This window comes from Cherax quadricarinatus, chromosome 4 (assembly GCF_038502225.1).
Source record: "Cherax quadricarinatus isolate ZL_2023a chromosome 4, ASM3850222v1, whole genome shotgun sequence".
Taxonomy (NCBI): domain Eukaryota; kingdom Metazoa; phylum Arthropoda; class Malacostraca; order Decapoda; family Parastacidae; genus Cherax; species Cherax quadricarinatus.
Window position 1 is genome coordinate 76,471,168 of NC_091295.1, and position 18,942 is coordinate 76,490,109.

At 43.9% G+C, this 18,942-nt stretch overlaps 1 long non-coding RNA gene across 2 annotated transcripts; it reads right to left on the bottom strand.

The window, feature by feature from the left end:
* Nucleotides 1–13,090: 13,090 nt before the first annotated feature.
* LOC128684259 (uncharacterized) lies at nucleotides 13,091–18,067 on the bottom strand. 2 transcript variants are annotated; one of them, XR_011393677.1, is made up of 4 exons: nucleotides 17,696–18,067; nucleotides 15,965–16,059; nucleotides 15,001–15,206; nucleotides 13,091–14,314 (listed from the first exon to the last, which is right to left on the bottom strand). It is a non-coding gene; the product is annotated as an uncharacterized lncRNA (long non-coding RNA). The 2 variants fall into 2 exon arrangements; XR_011393676.1 differs by lacking the exon at nucleotides 17,696–18,067 and having other exon boundaries at nucleotides 13,092–14,314; nucleotides 15,965–16,479.
* Nucleotides 18,068–18,942: the final 875 nt, after the last annotated feature.

Genomic DNA, 18,942 nt, shown 5'->3' on the forward strand with positions numbered 1-18,942 from the left:
TCATCAGTGCCGAGGTTGGGAGACCACTCTCTCCCGCCTTCGCATTGGCCACACTCGTCTTACTCATGGGTATCTCATGGAGAGGCACCCTGTTCCTCTCTGTGAGCAGTGTCAAGTTCCAGTATCGATTAGCCACATTCTGTTAGACTGCCCTCTCTATCAACGAGCACGCAGAATTTACCTCCAACGTCGTCTTCGTTCTACTACTCTCTCTTTACCTTCCCTCTCATTGACTTCTTGACAACGACTGATTTACTCCACAAACTCTGATGATACTTTTCGCACTCCCCTCAGCCCTTTCTAGTTCAGTCTCTTGCTGCCCTTTACCCTTTCACCATCCACTACCCCGCTGTTATCCGTAACCTATTACTCATCCATCTCCCTTTGGCCACCTGATGCCGTCGCTTCCTTCCTGCCCTGCAGCGCTGTATAGTCCTTGTGGCTTAGCGCTTCTTTTTGATTATAATAATAATAATAATTCTCCTGTTGTGATCTTCAAAGTCAGTGGAGCTTCACTGATGTTTTATCCCAGTGCCTTCAGAATCTACAGGAGCAAGTAGTTGAAAGATGCCACTGTGTAGAGGACAGCTTTACCACCTTCAAATTTACCTGCCATGTCAGTGTTTAAGCATAAAGTCAGACATCCTTAATTCTTCCAGGAAGAGTAGAAGTTGACAGATGGATTATCCTCCCTAGTGCTACACAATACTGTTCTTATGTTCCACTAACACCCAGGATGCCACCCACACCAGTCCACTAACACCCAGGATGCCACCCACACCAGTCCACTAACACCCAAGATGCCACCCACACCAGTCCACTAACACCCAGGATGCCACCCACACCAGTCCACTAACACCCAGGATGCCACCCACACCAGTCCACTAACACCCAGGATGCCACCCACACCAGTCCACTAACACTCAGGTACCTACTTGCTGCTGATCAACCAGGCTGGTAGGCAGTGCTTGCACTCTGATGGGGATATTGCAGTTCAGAGGTCATTTGAGTTGAGTTCTCTGTGCATTTCTGGCAAGACATCTATTGAATGAATGAATATCAATGCATTTCCTTATTTTGGTCACTACCTTGGCAGGAGGAGAATGAGGTAATCAGTCCTTCAACCTTGAGTCGATGTGGTCAGTCCATCAATCTTAAATAGAATACAGCAGCATATGTGCAGAGAAGTAGCTTATATACCATAGGCAGGAGAGGTGCAGCAGTCGTAGGTGGTGTCACATTTGACCAATGTGGGAGTAGGTCGTGCCCAAGGGTTAGGCAAGCGAAGAATTCCCAAGTATTAAGATCCCAAGAAGTTGCAGTGTCTGACAATCCTGTTTCTTAAATCAAGAACTCTTCACGGACATCAAGGTACTTTCCCTTGAAGACCAACACAGCTTAACACAACTATGGTGGTGGTCTTGATGGTGGGACCATGGTGGTGGTCTTGGTGGGACCATGGTGGTCTTGATGGGACCATGGTGGTGGTCTTGGTGGGACCATGGTGGTCTTGATGGTGGGCCCACAGAAACCCTCTCCAGGTCAACAGTGGTGGTCTTGATGGCAGGACCACAGTGGTGGTCTTGATGGTGAGACCACAGTGGTGGTCTTGATGGTGGGACCACAGTGGTCTTGATGGTGGGACCACAGTGGTCTTGATGGTGGGACCACAGTGGTCTTGATGGTGGGACCACAGTGGTCTTGATGGTGGGACCACAGTGGTCTTGATGGTGGGACCACAGTGGTCTTGATGGTGGGACCACAGTGGTGGTCTTGGTGGGACCATTGTGGTCTTGATGGTGGACCCACAGAAACCCTCTCCAGGTAAACAGTGGTCTTGATGGCAGGACCACAGTGGTCTTGATGGTGAGACCACAGTGGTGGTCTTGATAGTGGGACCACAGTGGTCTTGATGGTGGGACCACAGTGGTCTTGATGGTGGGACCAGTGGTCTTGATGGTAGGACCACAGTGGTCTTGATGGTGGGACCACAGTGGTCTTGATGGTGGGACCACAGTGGTCTTGATGGTGGGACCATGGTGGTGGTCTTGGTGGGACCATGGTGGTCTTGATGGTGGGCCCACAGAAACCCTCTCCAGGTAAACAGTGGTGGTCTTGATGGCAGGACTACAGTGGTGGTCTTGATGGTGAGACCACAGTGGTGGTCTTGATGGTGGGACCACAGTGGTCTTGATGGTGGGACCACAGTGGTCTTGATGGTGGAACCACAGTGGTTTTGATGGTGGGACCACAGTGGTCTTGATGGTGGGACTATGGTGGTGGTCTTGGTGGGACCATGATGGTCTTGATGGTGGGCCCACAGAAACCCTCTCCAGGTCAACAGTGGTGGTCTTGATGGCAGGACCACAGTGGTGGTCTTGATGGTGAGACCACAGTGGTGGTCTTGATGGTGGGAACAGTGGTCTTGATGGTGGGACCACAGTGGTCTTGATGGTGGGACCACAGTGGTCTTATGGTGAGACCACAGTGGTCTTGATGGTGGGACCACAGTGGTCTTGATGGTGGGACCACAGTGGTCTTGATGGTGGGACCATGGTGGTCTTGATGGTGGGCCCACAGAAACCCTCTCCAGGTATACAGTGGTGGTCTTGATGGTGAGACGACAGTGGTGGTCTTGATGGTGGGACCACAGTGGTCTTGATGATGGGACCACAGTGGTCTTGATGGTGGGACCATGGTGGTGGTCTTGATGGCCCACAGAAACCCTCTCCTGGTAAACAATGGTGGTCTTGATGGCAGGATCAGTGGTGGTCTTGATGGTGAGACCAGTGGTGGTCTTGATGGTGGGACCAGTGGTCTTGATGGTGAGACCACAGTGGTCTTGATGGTGGGACCACGGTGGTCTTGATGGTGGGACCACAGTGGTCTTGATGGTGGGACCACAGTGGTCTTGATGGTAGGACCACAGTGGTCTGATGGGACCACAGTGGTCTTGATGGTGAGACCACAGTGGTTGTCTTGAAGGTGGGACCATGGTGGTGGTGTTGATGGTGGGACCACAGTGGTCTTGATGGTGAGACCACAGTGGTGGTCCTGAAGGTGGGACCATGGTGGTGGTGATGATGGTGGAACCATAGTGATGGTCTTGATGGTGGGACCATAGTGATGGTCTTGATGGTGGGACCATAGTGATCTTGATGGTGGAACCATAGTGGTCTTGATGGTGGGACCATAGTGATGGTCTTGATGGTGGGACCATAGTGATGGTCTTGATGGTGGAACCATAGTGGTCTTGATGGTGGGACCATAGTGATGGTCTTGATGGTGGGACCATAGTGATGGTCTTGATGGTGGAACCATAGTGGTCTTGATGGTGGGACCATAGTGATGGTCTTGATGGTGGGACCATAGTGATGGTTTTGATGGTGGAACCATAGTGGTCTTGATGGTGGGACCATAGGTGTTGGTCTTGATGGTGGAACCATAGTGGTCTTGATGGTGGGACCATAGTGATGGTCTTGATGGTGGGACCATAGTGATGGTCTTGATGGTGGAACCATAGTGGTCTTGATGGTGGGACCATAGTGATGGTCTTGATGGTGGGACCATAGTGATGGTCTTGGTGGAACCATAGTGGTCTTGATGGTGGGACCATAGTGATGGTGTTGATGGTGGGACCATAGTGATGGTTTTGATGGTGGAACCATAGTGGTCTTGATGGTGGGACCATAGGTGTTGGTCTTGATGGTGGAACCATAGTGATGGTCTTGATGGTGGGACCATAGGTGGTGGTCTTGATGGTGGGACCATAGTGATGGTCTTGATGGTGGGACCATAGTGATGGTCTTGATGGTGGGACCATAGGTGGTGGTCTTGATGGTGGGACCATAGTGATGGTTTTGATGGTGGGACCATGGTGGTGGTCTTGATGGTGGGACCATGGTGGTGGTCTTGATGGTGGGACCATAGTGATGGTCTTGATGGGACCATAGTGATGGTTTTGATGGTGGGACCATGGTGGTGGTCTTGATGGTGGGACCATGGTGGTGGTCTTGATGGTGGGACCATAGTGGTGGTCTTGATGGTGGGACCATAGTGATGGTTTTGATGGTGGGACCATGGTGGTGGTCTTGATGGTGGGACCATGGTGGTGGTCTTGATGGTGGGACCATGGTGGTGGTCTTGATGGTGGGACCATAGTGGTGGTCTTGATGGTGGGACCATAGTGATGGTCTTGGTGGAACCATAGTGGTCTTGATGGTGGGACCATAGTGATGGTGTTGATGGTGGGACCATAGTGATGGTTTTGATGGTGGAACCATAGTGGTCTTGATGGTGGGACCATAGGTGTTGGTCTTGTTGGTGGAACCATAGTGATGGTCTTGATGGTGGGACCATAGGTGGTGGTCTTGATGGTGGGACCATAGTGATGGTCTTGATGGTGGGACCATAGTGATGGTCTTGATGGTGGGACCATAGGTGGTGGTCTTGATGGTGGGACCATAGTGATGGTTTTGATGGTGGGACCATGGTGGTGGTCTTGATGGTGGGACCATGGTGGTGGTCTTGATGGTGGGACCATGGTGGTGGTCTTGATGGTGGGACCATAGTGGTGGTCTTGATGGTGGGACCATAGTGATGGTCTTGGTGGAACCATAGTGGTCTTTATGGTGGGACCATAGTGATGGTGTTGATGGTGGGACCATAGTGATGGTTTTGATGGTGGAACCATAGTGGTCTTGATGGTGGGACCATAGGTGTTGGTCTTGATGGTGGAACCATAGTGATGGTCTTGATGGTGGGACCATAGGTGGTGGTCTTGATGGTGGGACCATAGTGATGGTCTTGATGGTGGGACCATAGTGATGGTCTTGATGGTGGGACCATAGGTGGTGGTCTTGATGGTGGGACCATAGTGATGGTTTTGATGGTGGGACCATGGTGGTGGTCTTGATGGTGGGACCATGGTGGTGGTCTTGATGGTGGGACCATAGTGGTGGTCTTGATGGTGGGACCATAGTGATGGTTTTGATGGTGGGACCATGGTGGTGGTCTTGATGGTGGGACCATGGTGGTGGTCTTGATGGTGGGACCATGGTGGTGGTCTTGATGGTGGGACCATAGTGATGGTTTTGATGGTGGGACCATGGTGGTGGTCTTGGTGGGACCATGGTGGTCTTGATGGTGGGCCCACAGAAACCCTCTCCAGGTATACAGTGGTGGTCTTGATGGTGAGACGACAGTGGTGGTCTTGATGGTGGGACCACAGTGGTCTTGATGATGGGACCACAGTGGTCTTGATGGTGGGACCATGGTGGTGGTCTTGATGGTGGACCCACAGAAACCCTCTCCAGGTAAACAGTGGTGGTCTTGATGGCAGGATCACAGTGGTGGTCTTGATGGTGAGACCACAGTGGTGGTCTTGATGGTGGGACCAGTGGTCTTGATGGTGAGACCACAGTGGTCTTGATGGTGGGACCACAGTGGTCTTGATGGTGGGACCACAGTGGTCTTGATGGTGGGACCACAGTGGTCTTGATGGTGGGACCACAGTGGTCTGATGGTGGGACCACAGTGGTCTTGATGGTGAGACCACAGTGGTCTTGAAGGTGGGACCATGGTGGTGGTGTTGATGGTGGGACCACAGTGGTCTTGATGGTGAGACCACAGTGGTGGTCCTGAAGGTGGGACCATGGTGGTGGTGTTGATGGTGGAACCATAGTGATGGTCTTGATGGTGGGACCATAGTGATGGTCTTGATGGTGGGACCATAGTGATCTTGATGGTGGAACCATAGTGGTCTTGATGGTGGGACCATAGTGATGGTCTTGATGGTGGAACCATAGTGGTCTTGATGGTGGGACCATAGTGATGGTCTTGATGGTGGGACCATAGTGATGGTCTTGATGGTGGAACCATAGTGGTCTTGATGGTGGGACCATAGTGATGGTCTTGATGGTGGGACCATAGTGATGGTTTTGATGGTGGAACCATAGTGGTCTTGATGGTGGGACCATAGGTGTTGGTCTTGATGGTGGAACCATAGTGGTCTTGATGGTGGGACCATAGTGATGGTCTTGATGGTGGGACCATAGTGATGGTCTTGATGGTGGAACCATAGTGGTCTTGATTGTGGGACCATAGTGATGGTCTTGATGGTGGGACCATAGTGATGGTCTTTGTGGAACCATAGTGGTCTTGATGGTGGGACCATAGTGATGGTGTTGATGGTGGGACCATAGTGATGGTTTTGATGGTGGAACCATAGTGGTCTTGATGGTGGGACCATAGGTGTTGGTCTTGATGGTGGAACCATAGTGATGGTCTTGATGGTGGGACCATAGGTGGTGGTCTTGATGGTGGGACCATAGTGATGGTCTTGATGGTGGGACCATAGTGATGGTCTTGATGGTGGGACCATAGGTGGTGGTCTTGATGGTGGGACCATAGTGATGGTTTTGATGGTGGGACCATGGTGGTGGTCTTGATGGTGGGACCATGGTGGTGGTCTTGATGGTGGGACCATAGTGATGGTCTTGATGGGACCATAGTGATGGTTTTGATGGTGGGACCATGGTGGTGGTCTTGATGGTGGGACCATGGTGGTGGTCTTGATGGTGGGACCATAGTGGTGGTCTTGATGGTGGGACCATAGTGATGGTTTTGATGGTGGGACCATGGTGGTGGTCTTGATGGTGGGACCATGGTGGTGGTCTTGATGGTGGGACCATGGTGGTGGTCTTGATGGTGGGACCATAGTGGTGGTCTTGATGGTGGGACCATAGTGATGGTCTTAATTTTAGTGATGGTCTTAATTTTAAGCCAGCCCGTAATGCTATGCATAGTATAAGTGGCTTTGGCATACTGCTCTTATCTGTATTTTTTTTGTACCTCTGTATGTGTGCACAAATTGGAAATAAATAAATAAATAAATAAATAAATAGTGATGGTGTTGATGGTGGGACCATAGTCATGGTTTTGATGGTGGAACCATAGTGGTCTTGATGGTGGGACCATAGGTGTTGGTCTTGATTGTGGAACCATAGTGATGGTCTTGATGGTGGGACCATAGGTGGTGGTCTTGATGGTGGGACCATAGTGGTGATTATGATGAAACCATACTGGTGATCTTGATGGTGGGACCACAGTGGTCTTGATGGTGGGACCATAGTGGTCTTGATGGTGGGACCATAGTGGTGATTATGGTGAAACCATACTGGTGATCTTGATGGTGGGACCACAGTGGTCTTGATGGTGGGACCATAGTGGTGATTATGATGAAACCATACTGGTGATCTTGATGGTGGGACCACAGTGGTCTTGATGGTGGGACCATAGTGGTCTTGATGGTGGGACCATAGTGGTGATTATGGTGAAACCATACTGGTGATCTTGATGGTGGGACCACAGTGGTCTTGATGGTGGGACCATAGTGGTCTTGATGGTGGGACCATAGTGGTGATTATGGTGAAACCATACTGGTGATCTTGATGATGGGACCACTGATCTTGATGGTGGGACCATAGTGGTCTTGATGGTGGGACCACAGTGGTCTTGATGGTGGGACCATAGTGATTATGGTGAAACCATACTGGTGATCTTGATGGTGGGACCACAGTGGTCTTGATGGTGGGACCATAGTGGTGATTATGATGAAACCATACTGGTGATCTTGATGGTGGGACCACAGTGGTCTTGATGGTGGGACCATAGTGATGATTATGATGAAACCATACTGGTGATCTTGATGGTGGGACCACAGTGGTCTTGATGGTGGGACCATAGTGGTGATTATGATGAAACCATACTGGTGGTCTTGATGGTGGGACCACAGTGGTCTTGATGGTGGGACCATAGTGGTGATTATGATGAAACCATACTGGTGATCTTGATGGTGGGACCATTAAGGTTATAGTCATGACTGATGTCTACTGTATCTGACAGCTAGGCTTTGAATGTTACAAGGATCCCAATGGAAATAAGTAATTTACTTTTTTGGGTTTTCCTAGATAAATTACATACATGTTACTATGTCTGATAATTATATTTATATGCACCTGTACCTAAATAAACTTATGTATACTTGGTGGGACCAGAGAGATCTTAGGGGTGGTACCATATTGGGGGTTCTGACGGTGGGACCACAGTAGTGGTCTTGATGGTGAAACCATAGCAGTGGTTTTGTTGGGACCATAGTGATCTGCCTGAAATAAGCAGCATGCTATTATTGGCTTTCTTTCGTGTTTAACAATATTTTGTTACATGTAAACTATATTATCTGTATACTGCAGAAAAGAAAGATATTTATATTTGTATCGTGGTCTTGGTGGGACCATAGTGGTCATAATGGGAGACTAAGCAGTATTCTTAGTGGGACTAGTGGTCTTGATTGGCCATACTAGTGGTCTTGGTGGGACAGTAGTGGTTTCTTGGTGGGACCATAGTGGTCTTGATGGTGGGACCATAGTGGTGATTATGGTGAAACCATACTGGTGATCTTGATGGTGGGACCACAGTGGTCTTGATGGTGGGACCATAGTGGTGATTATGATGAAACCATACTGGTGATCTTGATGGTGGGACCACAGTGGTCTTGATGGTGGGACCATAGTGGTGATTATGATGAAACCATACTGGTGATCTTGATGGTGGGACCACAGTGGTCTTGATGGTGGGACCATAGTGGTGATTATGAAACCATACTGGTGATCTTGATGGTGGGACCACAGTGGTCTTGATGGTGGGACCATAGTGGTCTTGATGGTGGGACCATAGTGGTGATTATGGTGAAACCATACTGGTGATCTTGATGGTGGGACCACAGTGGTCTTGATGGTGGGACCATAGTGGTCTTGATGGTGGGACCATAGTGGTGATTATGATGAAACCATACTGGTGATCTTGATGGTGGGACCACAGTGGTCTTGATGGTGGGACCATAGTGGTGATTATGGTGAAACCATACTGGTGATCTTGATGGTGGGACCACAGTGGTCTTGATGGTGGGACCATAGTGGTGATTATGATGAAACCATACTGGTGATCTTGATGGTGGGACCACAGTGGTCTTGATGGTGGGACCATAGTGGTCTTGATGGTGGGACCATAGTGGTGATTATGGTGAAACCATACTGGTGATCTTGATGGTGGGACCACAGTGGTCTTGATGGTGGGACCATAGTGGTGATTATGATGAAACCATACTGGTGATCTTGATGGTGGGACCACAGTGGTCTTGATGGTGGGACCATAGTGGTCTTGATGGTGGGACCATAGTGGTGATTATGATGAAACCATACTGGTGATCTTGATGGTGGGACCACAGTGGTCTTGATGGTGGGACCATAGTGGTCTTGATGGTGGGACCATAGTGGTGATTATGGTGAAACCATACTGGTGATCTTGATGGTGGGACCACAGTGGTCTTGATGGTGGGACCATAGTGGTGATTATGATGAAACCATACTGGTGATCTTGATGGTGGGACCACAGTGGTCTTGATGGTGGGACCATAGTGGTCTTGATGGTGGGACCATAGTGGTGATTATGGTGAAACCATACTGGTGATCTTGATGGTGGGACCACAGTGGTCTTGATGGTGGGACCATAGTGGTGATTATGATGAAACCATACTGGTGATCTTGATGGTGGGACCACAGTGGTCTTGATGGTGGGACCACAGTGATCTTGATGGTGGTACTAGTCATCACTAGTCTTGGAGGGACCATACTGGTGATCTTGATGGTGGTACTAGTCATCACTAGTCTTGGAGGGACCATACTGGTGATCTTGATGGTGGTACTAGTCATCACTAGTCTTGGAGGGAACATACTGGTGATCTTGATGGTGGTACTAGTCATCACTAGTCTTGGAGGGACCATACTGGTGATCTTGATGGTGGTACTAGTCATCACTAGTCTTGGAGGGACCATACTGGTGATCTTGATGGTGGTACTAGTCATCACTAGTCTTGGAGGGACCATACTGGTGATCTTGATGGTGGTACTAGTCATCACTAGTCTTGGAGGGACCATACTGGTGATCTTGATGGTGGTACTAGTCATCACTAGTCTTGGAGGGACCATACTGGTGATCTTGATGGTGGGACCACAGTGGTCTTGATGGTGGCACTAGTCATCACTAGTCTTGGAGGGACCATACTGGTGATCTTGATGGTGGTACTAGTCATCACTAGTCTTGGAGGGACCATACTGGTGATCTTGATGGTGGTACTAGTCATCACTAGTCTTGGAGGGACCATACTGGTGATCTTGATGGTGGTACTAGTCATCACTAGTCTTGGAGGGACCATACTGGTGATCTTGATGGTGGTACTAGTCATCACTAGTCTTGGAGGGAACATACTGGTGATCTTGATGGTGGTACTAGTCATCACTAGTCTTGGAGGGACCATACTGGTGATCTTGATGGTGGTACTAGTCATCACTAGTCTTGGAGGGAACATACTGGTGATCTTGATGGTGGTACTAGTCATCACTAGTCTTGGAGGGAACATACTGGTGATCTTGATGGTGGTACTAGTCATCACTAGTCTTGGAGGGACCATACTGGTGATCTTGATGGTGGTACTAGTCATCACTAGTCTTGGAGGGAACATACTGGTGATCTTGATGGTGGTACTAGTCATCACTAGTCTTGGAGGGACCATACTGGTGATCTTGATGGTGGTACTAGTCATCACTAGTCTTGGAGGGAACATACTGGTGATCTTGATGGTGGGACTAGTCATCACTAGTCTTGGAGGGACCATACTGGTGATCTTGATGGTGGTACTAGTCATCACTAGTCTTGGAGGGACCATACTGGTGATCTTGATGGTGGTACTAGTCATCACTAGTCTTGGAGGGACCATACTGGTGATCTTGATGGTGGTACTAGTCATCACTAGTCTTGGAGGGACCATACTGGTGATCTTGATGGTGGTACTAGTCATCACTAGTCTTGGAGGGACCATACTGGTGATCTTGATGGTGGGACTAGTCATCACTAGTCTTGGAGGGAACATACTGGTGATCTTGATGGTGGTACTAGTCATCACTAGTCTTGGAGGGACCATACTGGTGATCTTGATGGTGGTACTAGTCATCACTAGTCTTGGAGGGAACATACTGGTGATCTTGATGGTGGTACTAGTCATCACTAGTCTTGGAGGGACCATACTGGTGATCTTGATGGTGGTACTAGTCATCACTAGTCTTGGAGGGACCATACTGGTGATCTTGATGGTGGTACTAGTCATCACTAGTCTTGGAGGGACAATATTACACAATCCACATGCTGATACCTACATGCAGTTTATTTGTGTATTATTCAGTCACTGGATTGCGACTCTTTTAATTCTTTGAGGGGACTATATTATATTACCTTACTAGTATTATTATTATTACATATTATTTTTAAAAGATCTGCTAGACCTATAGGGGTTATATAGCACCTTGGGAATGGGAGGAAATCAGATTTGCTTCGAGGCTAGAAATTAAATTCCTTGGATCAGAACTTTCCCTCTAATCTCAAGGAACCTCCTCAGAAGGGTGGGGGGGGGCCATAATGATAGTCTTTAAGAGCCATAGTGGTCTTCATGGGGACCACAGTGATAAACCAGTACTTCTACATCACTGGAGTAGGCTAATTCTACACCATCATTGTTACGAGTGCAAGTCAAGTCAGGTGAGGATTTACTCAGATTTCTGCACTGCGTAAGTTTAACATTGAAGACGAGACACCATGATCATAGCCCGGATGATGTAGCTACTTTATTATTATTATACAGCATTAAAAAGCAAGTGCTAAACCCACATAGGTTATAGAGTCCTGAAGTTTGAAATAAGTGATTTCCAGTTACAAGACCAAAAGGGCATGTACCCTCCAATGTCTGCTAGAATCTAGCCAAATACACTTTTCTGTCATATACCACTGGAGGCCTAGCTTCATCTTACCTGGCACTCCTTGAACTTACAATTTACAGTCTGCAATCAGAAAAAGGGAACCACAAACCAAAACCCATTGACTGCAAGTTTGGCAGCAAACCTGAGTAAAGCAGAACCTAGCAAATCATGATGTGATGCATGACCAGTCAACTGATTCAACAAAACCAGCAATGAGTTTCCCATATCTCCTTTATTCACTCACCAATGGTGGACTGCAGCTTCAACTTCTTGAAGCACACTTTTATATCTATGAAAAGTATTAAATGTGTCGAAATGTTTCCACCCACCGGGAATCGAACCCAGGCCCTCCGTGTGTGAAGCAGGAGCTTTAGCCACCAGGCCACTCACACTTGATTTTCTTTAAACCAAATTTGGGACACCCACAGTAAACCATGGAGAAAAGGTATCAGGGAAAATGAGACAAAGCCATAATGGGCTATTACATATGGGGACTGATCTAAGAGATCCAAACACTAGAAAAGAAAATGTCATTCCAATGTCTATTTTTAACATGAATATCCTTACTGATATAACTGTAGCATTTACAGTGTGATAATGTTCCTCTGAGATGATATAGGATTTCTTTATTGGTGTGATTATTTTCATAATGATTACATTATTTAGTACAATAAATTTACATCCAAGAAAACAGATTCCATTATCTAATATAAAAAAATTACATGTGATGAAAACACTTAATTTATTTTGTAACTATGTACTGATATGTACTATAAAAATTAAAATTTTTTCAAATTAGCACACCGAAAAGCATAGACCCCTGCTTGACAGTGTTGCGCTAATACTACAGTGGTTTTTCAATTATACTCATTCTTCATTTATTATTAAGGCTACCTACAATACATTCACCACTCATTATAAGCTAAGTACAAAAATATTTTAAGGTAAGTAATGTGTCTAGGTAGTAGGCTGGTAGATAGCAACCTGTATGTAATTGTTTTACACAAAGGTAGGATTGCTGGTATCTTTTCTGTCTCATAAACATACAAGATTTCAGGTACATCTTGCTACTTCTACTTACACTTAGGTCACACTACAAATACATGTACAATTATTATTATTATTATTATTATAATCATCCTGCCAAGTGTATGTAAATGGAAGCCTGTACATGTACTTGTTTTACACAGAGGGTAGGATTGCTGGATCTTTTCTCTGTTTCATAAACATACAAGATTTCAGGTACATCTTGCTACTTCTACTTACACTTAGGTCACACTACAAATACATGTACAAGCATATATATATACACCCCTCTGGGTTTTCTTCTATTTTCTTACTAGCTCTTCTTTTTGTTTATTTCCTCTTATCTCCATGAGGAAGTGGAACAGAATTCTTCCTCCGTAAGCCATGTGTGTTGCAAGAGGCAACTAAAATGTCAGGAGCAAGGGGCTAGTAACCCCTTCTCCTGTATAAATTACTAAATTTAAAAAGAGAAACTTTCGTTTTTCTTTTTGGGCCTTGGTGGGATATGGCCGGTTTGTTGAAAGAAGAAGTAATGTGTGTACTGTATGCGCATTTTTTAGGCCCAGCTCTATTGCTCACTTAATATATGATAATGTAAATATGTTATCAGGCTTTTATATACATTTGAAACTGAAAAAAAAGGCTGTTTCACTTTACAACGGTAGCCCGGAACCTAACCTGCTGTACATGTATCAAGAAATACTTGAAAGTTCACACCACTCGTCTTAAATATTTGTCCAAAAACTGGTTTTGTTCAAGTATTGGCAGCCAATACGGAAAGAAGCACAGTAAGACATGAATAGTAGTAACACAGCCTCTTTGCAAAGCTTCTGACAAGGCATTCTGAACAACTAATACTTGAGAATAGTTTTCAAAATATTTTAGTCCTTGACCTGTGGTTACTGGTAATGTTAACAGGTATACAAGATGTATATCTGAAGGGAAGTATTCATGCAATTCTCTATGTATTTTACTTTTAAGTTCTTCAGAATAGCCCATACTTCCAAATACAGAACTTATTGAATATCTTGTCTCTACAACAATTTTAAACAGAAGCTTTAAACATGAGAAAAATATAGATTTGTTGCGGGCTGCAGCATTTATCACTGGAGAGACTGCCCAGAAATTTATTTTATTGCTCTGCTGACGAGTTTCAAATGGAGAGCGGTTCTTCATACTCTTGTAACGAGACTGATCCATGTCAAAAAAATTCATGATGAGAACTGAAGTGAGCAATGCTAAGTGCCACATCTTTACACCAATCACCTGTGTACACAACATCAGCATACTGAGTGAGGACACGCAGCATCTCATTTCCAAGTGAAGAGGGATACTGTTCATAGAGTGTGATTGTAATCTCTATTGAGAGAAATTTCTTGTTAGACAACTCTTGTTCTAGCTTATCCCATACTGAGCTGTTTCTGGAAACAAACAATATTAATTAAAGGTAAGTTAAAGAATTGTATATACTGGACATATATACCTGTCTACAGCAACTATGTAGGTGTATCTACATAACTTTTGTCTCACTACATATTTATCTATAAATCAATGGTACCTTGAGTTTCGAACAACTCCCAATTCGAACAATTATGTAAGTGTAGTTTTGTAACTGCTTTTGTAAGTGTATTTTTGGGGGTCTGAAACGGACTAATCTAATTATATTATTCCTTATAGGAACAAATTCATTCGGTATCGGCACTCGCACAGCCTTCTGTAATGAATTAAGTTCGTAACTCCAGGTACCACTGTATATGGAACTGTACTGGAGTCATGATAGTGCAAAAAAAAATGGCTACATATTTATTTTCATGTTCTTATTTTCTGATATATTTATGTACAAACTAAAAGCAACTAGGAACACCAATATTAGCGTTAGGTAATGGACACAAGTACTACTGTGGTAATTCAACCAACATTATTAGCAATATTAGTGTTAACAATCTGATAATATATAGTACAGTACAAAGAGTGCAGTATGTTATAGAAATTCCTATAAACATACATGAAGAACATAAATATGAACTGATGTCTGAAAGATTTTGAGTGAAAATATAGTGGCACACTCAGCAAAAATTTCTATATGCTTAATTCTAATTTTGCTTACATAGGAAGAGACTGTAGAAGCTGGGAACATCCCTTAGCATTATGGGGCAATGCAAAGGATAAGATCAGAAGAATATCTTCCAAATGGTTAGGTTATATGACATTTTTCTTGCGGCAGAACTCTAACACTTCGACAGCCAGATCTAATACACGAGGCAGTGGTACGTGCTGAGACCATGCACCCAACTCGTGCAATAATTTCAAATCCTATGGAAGATAATGTCAGCACAATAAAATTACAATTTTTTTGATTGAATTCTGGCAAAATGCAAAAGTTCAGTATAATATTTGTACAGTATGTACTGCAAATGCAAATTTTACCATTTCCTTCAATCTTTAAACCAAATTTGAAAATAAAAACGAGTAACTTCTATTTAAAAAAAATTACATAGTAAAAAAAAAAAATGACTTGGACTACAAGCTTACTGGAAAGTCACTGATTGTGCTGAGTATTAAGTATTTTAACATTATTCCTTATCACTAGAACTTAATCTAATAAATGAAAAACACTGCATATGCAAAGTTGATATTTTTTGAATGCTTAGGTTGATTTAAAGATTATAATCTAATCAGAATTGTGAATAATGTTCTAAAGTAAAAGGACACAAGTGCAACTAATGTGACATTTTATTGTGGCAACGTTTTGCTCTCCAGGAGCTTGACAAAGCTCCTGGAGAGTGAAACGTTGCCACAATAAAATGTCACATTAGTTGCACATATGTCCTTTTACTGTCTGACTTATTTGGGTTATCCCAGGTTGTCTACACATATGCTGCTATGTATGATAATTCTATGTAACTGTATTTGTGTATACCTGAACAAACTTACTTGCTTAATTCTGCCAACTTTATTACAATAATGTTCTAGCTCTGTAGCTGTACATAACTGATTTTGAAACCAATGTCTTTCATAAAATTAATATAATTGCTCCTAATTTATATATGTACATTATAAGAGTACTATACCATTTTATCTTAAAAAAGTGTACATGGAAACCACAGGATTTTTTTCTTGGTTGTGTCTAGTTACTGCCTTATATATGGTATAGACATAATTCCATCTGAAAAATATAAATTACTAGTAATATTGCTTATATATAAAATAATAGTTATTATTCACAAATTATACATATCACACCTAAGCCACATCTTCCTGCATTTGCATTCAAAGTCTGCTTCATGACAATGTTATGAATTATGACAAGGAAACCATACAATGTGAAAAAATATAACTGGAAAAAACTATCCTTTGCAATGGAGTATATAAAAAGTATCCTGTATTAAGGAATACGTCAGGAGAACCATCCTGTGTTACGGAGTATATATGAAAGGGACACCATCCTGTGTTACGGAGTATATATGAAAGGGACACCATCCTGTGTTATGGAGTATATATGAAAGGGACACCATCCTGTGTTACGGAGTATATATGAAAGGGACACCATCCTGTGTTACGGAGTATATATGAAAGGGACACCATCCTGTGTTATGGAGTATATATGAAAGGGACACCATCCTGTGTTATGGAGTATATATGAAAGGGACACCATCCTGTGTTACGGAGTATATATGAAAGGGACACCATCCTGTGTTACGGAGTATATATGAAAGGGACACCATCCTGTGTTATGGAGTATATATGAAAGGGACACCATCCTGTGTTACGGAGTATATATGAAAGGGACACCATCCTGTTATGGAGTATATATGAAAGGGACACCATCCTGTTATGGAGTATATATGAAAGGGACACCATTCTGTGTTATGGAGTATATGTGAAAGGGACACCATTCTGTGTTATGGAGTATATGTGAAAGGGACACCATTCTGTGTTATGGAGTATATATGAAAGGGACACCATCCTGTGTTATGGAGTATATATGAAAGGGACACCATCCTGTTATGGAGTATATATGAAAGGGACACCATCCTGTTATGGAGTATATATGAAAGGGACACCATCCTGTTATGGAGTATATATGAAAGGGACACCATCCTGTTATGGAGTATATATGAAAGGGACACCATCCTGTGTTATGGAGTATATATGAAAGGGACACCATCCTGTGTTACGGAGTATATATGAAAGGGACACCATCCTGTGTTACGGAGTATATATGAAAGGGACACCATCCTGTGTTACGGAGTATATATGAAAGGGACACCATCCTGTTATGGAGTATATATGAAAGGGACACCATCCTGTGTTATGGAGTATATATGAAAGGGACACCATCCTGTGTTATGGAGTATATATGAAAGGGACACCATCCTGTGTTACGGAGTATATATGAAAGGGACACCATCCTGTGTTATAGATTATTATTTTTATGATTAAAACTAAGTGTTAAACCTGTGTTTCAGAGCATATGTAGCTGGAAAACCATTCTTTTATAATGACAGGCAAAACTATCCTGTAATAGGGTGATATGTAAGCATAGTTTTTTCTTCTAGGCATGTGAAGTGCTGTATACAGTATCTCATTATTTTTATATTCATAAGGAAGCATTAACCTATATGTATTATGCAACATCTGAGAATGGGCATCCTTCATAAGTCATGTATGTCATAGTAACCACACAATGGGGCTGTATCTAATCTTGCTTAAAATTCATTAGTGCAGAGGTAGTGTCAGGCTTACACCTGACAGGACCCCAGGTTGTGCCATGAACTAGGAAAGATGTATGAGAAACTCACCCAACACCTGCTGCTCTTCTTGCCTAGCAGTAAATACTGTAGATACCTAGGTATTTATGGTTGAGTAAGTTTATTCAGGTACACGTATACATAAATACAGTTATATAAATAATCAAACATAGCAACATAGATTACCTAGGATAACCCAAAAGAGTCAGACTTATTTCCACTGGGACCTAGCTACTGGTAAGTAGGTACTTGGGTGTTAGCTGACTAGGGCAAGTAATATCCTAGGATGATCAAAGGGCCTCAATAGGTTATTCTGAGTTACTAAAAATCCGAATCAAATTTTCTTCTTTAACCCGTAAACGGTCCAAATGTATATATACGTTTTTTCAACATTTGAAAGTATGTAAAAAAAAGTAATCTTTTTTTTTTTTACATTTGAAAATGTGTAAAAAAACTCTGATTTAATTTATATATATATATATATAGTATATATACGATGGCATCATATATATATATATATCGCATACCGCTTATTATAATATGCATAAACCCCAATCAACCATCGCTACTATTGGTGGTACAGCTGCTGCTGCTGCTGCACTGTCAGCTGTGCTGCTGCTGCTGCTGTAGCACCGTTGTTGGTGTGGCTTATTGAGAATACCAAGAAACAATTAACCCCAGAGGATTTGCCACCCAGGATAACCCAAAAAAGTCAGTGTCATCCAAGACTGTCTAACTTATTTCCATTGGGGTCCTTAATCTTATCTCCCAGGATGCAACCCACACAAGTCGACTAACACCCAGGTGAACAGGGAAAAATGCCTGGAACTAGTGCTCATATTGGTGAATTTAAAGCCAGCAAAGGTTGGTTTGAGAGATTTAAGAATCGTAGTGGCATACACAGTGTGATAAGGCCTGTTCTGGAAGAAAATGCCAAACAGGACCTACAGTACTCAGGAGGAAAAGGCACTCCCAGGACACAGTGTCTCATCAGTCATTGCTGCATCTTCAATAAAGGTAAGTGTCATTTATTCTTCATTTAGTAGACTAGTACATGCACAATATATACTGTGCATGTACTACTCTACTATTGTGCATGTATCCTTCTCTTTGTGTGTGGGAAAATGTATATTTCATGTGGTAAAATTTTTGTTTTCATACTTTTGGGTGTCTTGCACGGATTAATTTTATTTCCATTATTTCTTATGGGGAAAATTCATTCACATAACGATTATTTCGCATAACAATTACCCCTCTTGCACGGATTAAAATCGTTAACCGGGGGTCCACTGTATATA